Source organism: Coregonus clupeaformis, chromosome 20, assembly GCF_020615455.1.
Source record: "Coregonus clupeaformis isolate EN_2021a chromosome 20, ASM2061545v1, whole genome shotgun sequence".
Classification (NCBI taxonomy): Eukaryota; Metazoa; Chordata; class Actinopteri; order Salmoniformes; family Salmonidae; genus Coregonus; species Coregonus clupeaformis.
Window position 1 is genome coordinate 63,609,120 of NC_059211.1, and position 7,136 is coordinate 63,616,255.

The following is a 7,136-nucleotide window of genomic DNA, read 5'->3' on the forward strand; positions in this document are numbered from 1 at the left end:
TCATCACCAGACAGTCTGGGCAGAAGGTCTCCAGGAAGACCCCAGTGAGGTTGAATCGGCCCCCCACGTTGAACTGGAAGGTGCTGTAGCCGTTGATGACTGAGATATTGTAGGTTAGATACTCGCATCGGTCGCCGAAATGGTTATCTTGAGAATAGTTGAGTATCTGGAGCATCAGCAATTGTGGGTTCGATTACAGGCTCAAAATGGCCAGAAACAAATAACTTTCTTCTGAAACTCGTCAATCTATTCTTGTTCTGAGAAATGAAGGTTATTCTATGCGAGAAATTGCCAAGAAACTGAAGATCTCGTACAACGCTGTGTACTACAGGTTTTTAAACATTTTTGCACATTTATTAAAAATGTAAAACTGAAATACCTTATTTACATAAGTATTCAGACCCTTTGCTATGAGACTCAAAATTGAGCTCAGGTGCATCCTGTTTCTATTGATCATCCTTGAGATGTTTCTAGAACCCGATGGTCACTCTGACAGAGCTCCAGAGTTTCTCTATGGCGATGGGAGAACTTTCCAGAAGGACAACCATCTCTGCAGCACTCCACCAATCAGGCCTTTATGGTAGAGTGGCCAGACGGAAGCCACTCCTCAGTAAAAGGCACATGACAGCCCGCTTGGAGTTTGCCAAAAGGTACCCAAAGGACTCTCAGACCATGAGAAACAAGATTCTCTGGTCTGATGGAACAAAGTTTGAACTCTGAAGTTTGAAGCCTGAATGCAAAGCAACACGTCTGGAGGGAACCTGGCACCATCCCTACAGTGAAGCATGGTGGTGGCAGCATCATGCTGTGGGGATGTTTTTCAGTGGCAGGGACTGTGAGACTAGTCAGGATCGAGGGAAAGATGAACGGAGCAAAGTACAGCAAGATAGTTGATGAAAACCTGCTCCAAAGCGCTCAGGACCTCAGACAGGGCGAAGGTTCACCTTCCAACAGGACAATGACTCTAAGCACACAGCCAAGACAACGCAGGAGTGGCTTCGGGACAAGTCTCTGAATGTCCTTGAGTGGCCCAGCCAGAGCCCAGACTTGAACTCGATCGAACATCTCTGGAGAGATCTTCAAATAGCTGTGCTGTGACGCTCCCATCCAACCTGACAGAGCTTGAGAGGATCTGCAGAGAAGAATGGGAGAAACTCTCCAAATACAGGTGTGCCAAGCTTGTAGCGTCACACCCAAGAAGACTTGAGGCTGTAATCCCTGCCAAAGGTGCTTCAACAAAGTACTGGGTAAAGGGTCAGAATACTTATGTAGTGATATCGGTTTTTTACTTTTAATACATTTGCAAACATTTCTAAAAACCTGTTTTTGCTATGTCATTATGGGGTATTATGTGGAGATTGATGAGGGAAAAAAACTAACAATTTAATCAATTTTAGAATAAGGCTGTAACGTAACAAAATTTGGAAAAAGTCAAGGGGTCTGAATACTTTCCGAATGCACTGTAGGTGTGGCTGAAGCCTATGTGCGTGCGAAAAGGTTAAATTACACCCGCAAAGGTTGCATGTTGAAATCTCATCACGGACAACTTTAGCATTTTAGCAACTACTTAGAATGTTAGCTAATCCTTCTCCTAACCTTAACCCTTTAACCTAACCTTAACTATTACCTTAACCCTAAGCTTAACCCCGATACAATCAACAAATGACTCATTTTTATATCTTGTCATGGATGATATATTTCCACAAATATTTATTTATGCAATTAATACTTTACATTTGTGTTTTGCACTATTTATCAAGCGTTGGTGCTTATGTTTATGGCAAATCATTTGACTGCGCTTTGCAGGTATATTATTTTTTTTACTTTGTAAAAACAAGCTGCTACTGGACTCTATGAGTAATCGAAGCTACCAATAAAATGTATTACATTGTGGTGTTTTATTGCAAGAAAAAGGAAAATAGCCTGTGTTGCAGTAGGCTTATTTAGCATAATACAAAAGTAATCCATACTTGCATTAAAAAACTAAATATTCTTAAAACGTGACAACATCCAATCTAAAATATTTGGGGGGGATTATTTAGGTTTCTAACAACACAGCAGATGAATCTGATGCGTAGGATAAAGGTGACGCCCGACAGCGTTCTCTACCACGTGGTTTCCCAAACCTCTCCTCACCCCCCCAGGCATCTCACATTTTTGTTTTAACCCTAAACTGGCACACCTGATTCAATTAGTCAACTAATCATCAAGCCTTGGGAAACCCTCTAGCCGGTACTTCTACTGTATGCTGAGAAGCCCAGTGGTTCTAGGGTTAAAACAACACCCAAAACGAGTTACTGTAAAACTGCAGGTGTTAATTCCATAACACTGAGAAAGTGTAATGGCATCAGCTCTAAACAAAGTGTTAATTTAGCTCTGAATAGTGTGGACCCTATACACTCTGGAAAAGTATTAAATTGAACTCAGAGTTGATTCAACGCTGGAGAATTTGCTGTGAACATTCCTGCTGGATTCCACTTTCTCTGTGAATTAACTGAAGCTCTTAGACTTTAATTAACTCAATGAATGACATTAAATCTGTTAAAGAAGCCAATATAAATAATTCAGTACAGTCATACAGTATATCAACAAACAGTACATACAAAATTGCTATATTACAAAACAGAAAGTGTCTCTACATCTCTCTTTCACTGCCCCCACTCTCTCAGAATCTATACTTTTATCACATTGATGGATCTTCTTCTTCTTCTACCCCTGTCTTAAGAGGGTAGGGTATCAGGGATGATAGGAATCACTGAGGGGTTTCCCAGGCTACACCACCACTGGCGGCGGAAGCCCCAGGCACTCCACCTGTTTCCTGAACTACTCCATCTCCTCTTCCTCCACCTCTCTCCCGTCCCACCCTCCACCTTCCTCAGCAAGTACAGGTCCGTGGACTCCCTTATTACGGCGCTCACCTTATATTGAAAAGGAGACGAGATACCATTATGTTAGCTTGAAGAACATCTTTAATAAGACCAAACAGGATATGTTACACAGAGCATTAGGGGTACTGTAGTTAATCATGCTACCCACCTCATCTCCAGGCAGGAGGTCTCCAGGGAGACCCCAGTGATGTTCCAAAAGCCCCTCATGTCTAACTGGAAGATGCTGTTGCCGTTGACGATGGATATGCTGTTGGGTATATACAGTACTTGCACCAGCCGCCATGCCGGTCAGCCTGAGTATAGTGGATGGTCGTGGTGGTGTTGGGGTTCTGGTGTTGGGGTTCTGGTGTTGGTAGCGGATGCAAACTCCATGGTGACTGTCTTTTCTCTGTGAGAGATGTGGTTATTATTAGTTGTTTTCATACAGCAGCCACAAAAACAATAGAAACAATCACAATATAAAAAACAATCAAAAAACAATTACAATGAACAATGTGGAATGACAAGTAACATGTAGCCTAGTAGACATGTCATTTACATTTACATTACATTTACGTCATTTAGCAGACGCTCTTATCCAGAGCGACTTACAAATTGGTGCATTCACCCTATAGCCAGTGGGTTAACCACTTTACAATTTTTTTGTATTTTTGTATTTTTATTTTTTTAAGGGGGGGGGCGGGGGGTAGAAGGATTACTTTATCCTATCCCAGGTATTCCTTAAAGAGGTGGTGTTTCAAATGTCTCCGGAAGGTGGTGAGTGACTCCGCTGTCCTGGCGTCGTGAGGGAGCTTGTTCCACCATTGGGGTGCCAGAGCAGCGAACAGTTTTGACTGGGCTGAGCGGGAACTATGCTTCCGCAGAGGAAGGGGAGCCAGCAGGCCAGAGGTGGATGAACGCAATGCCCTCGTTTGGGTGTAGGGACTGATCAGAGCCTGAAGGTACAGAGGTGCCGTTCCCCTCACAGCTCCATAGGCAAGCACCATGGTCTTGTAACAGATGCGAGCTTCAACTGGAAGCCAGTGGAGTGTGCGGAGGAGCGGGGTGACGTGAGAGAACTTGGGAAGGTTGAACACCAGACGGGCTGCGGCATTCTGGATGAGTTGTAGGGGTTTAATGGCACAGGCAGGGAGCCCAGCCAACAGCGAGTTGCAGTAATCCAGACGGGAGATGACAATGGATTTATTTGTATTATTAATCCAAAACGGCACCCTATTCCCTATATAAAGATAAAGCTTTACTTTAGACCATGGTCAAAAGAAGTGCTCTACATACAAAGAAGAGGGTGCCAAATAGGGAATAGGGTCCTACCTTGAGAGCGAACATGGTTGAGTAATACGAGGGGTGGCTCACACTGCCTGCGACGAAGGCCCATCTCCCCAAGAGCTGCTGGTCTAGTCGTGGTGATCCATGGGCTTAAGGAGCTCCTCACAGGTTAGAGGAGCAGCAGGAGCTGATTGGCTCGAAGACAGGAAGCAGAGGAGAGCTGTGGCATATAGAACGAACATGGCTTCAGTATCTAGGTTTCACTATATCTATGCATCATATCTACAGTATCTACAATATGTATCACTATATCTAGCTTATATTTCTATATCTACAGTATCTATACTTCACTGATGTGTGTAGTGAACACTGGTGCTGGGCTAGAGAGGTCCAGTCTTATAGCTCTGCTGTCCTGCTATGGCACAATGTTCTTCAATATCATAAAGTTCCACAGTTGTAGAGTGCAAGGAAAATAGCCCTTTTCTATGGTAAATTCCAGGATCGCAAAATAAAAGCTTTTTTTAATATATTATTTTTTGGTGCTCATCTCATGTACAGTTGTGTGCTCACACCTGGGACTTTTCATAGTCACATACATATCAATGCATTTACATTTTAGTCATTTAGCAGACGCTCTTATCCAGAGAGACTTATTGGAGCAATTGGAGTTAAGTGCCTTGCTCAAGTGCACATCAACTAGTCGGCTTAGGGATTCGAACCAGCGACCTTTCGGTTACTGGCCCAACGCTCTTAACCACTACGCTACCTGCTGCCCCATTTTTTAATTCTCCCAATTAATACTCAATTTCTTAGTAAGATTCTTTTCTACAGACAAACCGTAAATCAATTGCTCTGGAATAGTATACTTAAGCAATAAGGCACGAGGGGGTGTGGTATATGGCCAACATACCATCGCTAAGGGTTGTTCTTATGCCTGGATACAGCCCTCAGCCGTGGTATATTTGCCATATACCACAAACCCCTGAGGTGTCTGATTGCTATTATATATTGCTTACCAACGTAATTAGAGCAGTAAAAATAATTGTTTTGTCATTCCCCATTGTATACGGTCTGATATACCCCGGCTTTCAGCCAATCAGCATTTAGGCCTCAAACCACCCAGTTTATAAAATACAAGTGACCTTTGGTATGTTCAGAGCACTGGTGTGGCAAAAGCCTGTTTGTGTGAAAAAGTTAGTGTCTGCGTCCCAAATTACACCCTAATCCCCATGAGCAAAAGTAGTGCAACCATAAAGGGAATAGGGTGCCATTTGGGATGCTGTCACGTTGTGCGCTTTGACTCTTCCCTTCAAAGATTACTCCATAATCTGTGTGCTTTATCTTAGAATGGAGCAACATGGTCGTTTTTCATCGTCCAATGTTGACAAAGCAAAAGAATGGTTAGACAGGAGACAGGACATCAAATAATATTTCACAAATCTCAGTTTAATCATTAAACCATTATTCATTGATTCAAAAGTATCCTGTTGAAAAAACATACATTCTATACATAAACCAAGACCCCACTCCCGATTGAATTCATGGTGGCTATATACATGCAAAAGAGCTGTGTATTCTATGGAAAATACACAACTAAAATAAAATACATCGAATTTAGATATAAAAAAATTACTTTCCCTTTAACAAGTGATAATGGACCAAAATAAGATTCAAACGGTAGGGTTGCAAAATCCTAGTCACTTTCCCAAAATTCAGAGGTTGTCCAGAAATCCCAGTTGGAAGATTCCCAGAATCAGGAAGGAATAAACAGGAGATCAAAAATCCTCCAACCAGGAAAACCTGGGAATTTTTTTTAAGTTAATGGAACTTTGCAAACCTTCACAACACTCAAGTAGGCGACAAGGCTAACACATACAACATATAGAAAGACAATGTGATAAAGATCTCAAACTGTACGTAGACTATGACGCTGGGACATAAATGCACCCAAAAAGGCACACTAATCCTATACTTACCACTGTCTATAAAACGTTAGGAACACCTTCCTAATATTGAGTTGCATCCCCTTTTGCCCTCAGAACAGCCTCAATTCGTTCCAGGCATGGACTACATGGTGTCGAAAGCGTTCCACAGGGATGCTGGCCCATGTTGACTCCAAAGCTTCCCACAGTTGTGTCAAGTTGGCTGGATTTCCTTTGGGTGGTGGACCATTCGTAATACACACAGAAAACTGTTGAGCGTGAAAAACCCAGCAGAGTTGCAGTTCTTGACACACAAACCGGTGTGCCTGGCACCTACTACCAAACCCTGTTCAAAGGCACTTAAATATTTTGTCTCAAGGCTTTATTATTAAAATTATTATTTAACCTGTCTCCTCCCCTTCATCTACACTGATTGAAGTGGATTTAACAAGTGACATCAATAAGGGATCATAGCGTTCACCTGGATTCACCTGGTCAGTATATGTCATGGAAAGAGCAGGTGTTCCTAATGTTTTGTACACTCCGTGTACTGCTTTCGACCAGAGACCTATAGACCCCGGTCAAAAGTAGTGCACTATATAAAAGGACTTGGGTGTCATTTCTGACATCCCTACTGTACTGGTCATGATACAATCCTCAAGCCTTGTATTGGACAAAATAAGACAAGGACCTTCGATAAGCATTTCCCTCATAAAATAATTCACTAAAACACACACACAGGCCCTTCAGTGATCGGAACGCTTATCACAACCTGTACATTTAGTCCAGTTCAGTTCAGTTTAAAGCAGGTTCTTTGTGAATAGTAGGGTGGATACACAGATACAGCATAATGGATCAAGACTGTCCTTTCATTCTCACTACCAGCCAACAGTAACACAGCCAAGGCTGACAGGGTCATGTTCATTAGAACCAAAAGGAAAAAACGTACTCAAACAGGGAGGGCTTACCTGAACCTGGTCCAATAAGGAACACACTAGTTTTCATTTTCCGTTTCAAAGTATTTTAAAGTGTTTCGCCCTACTGAACAAAACCCAGGTTC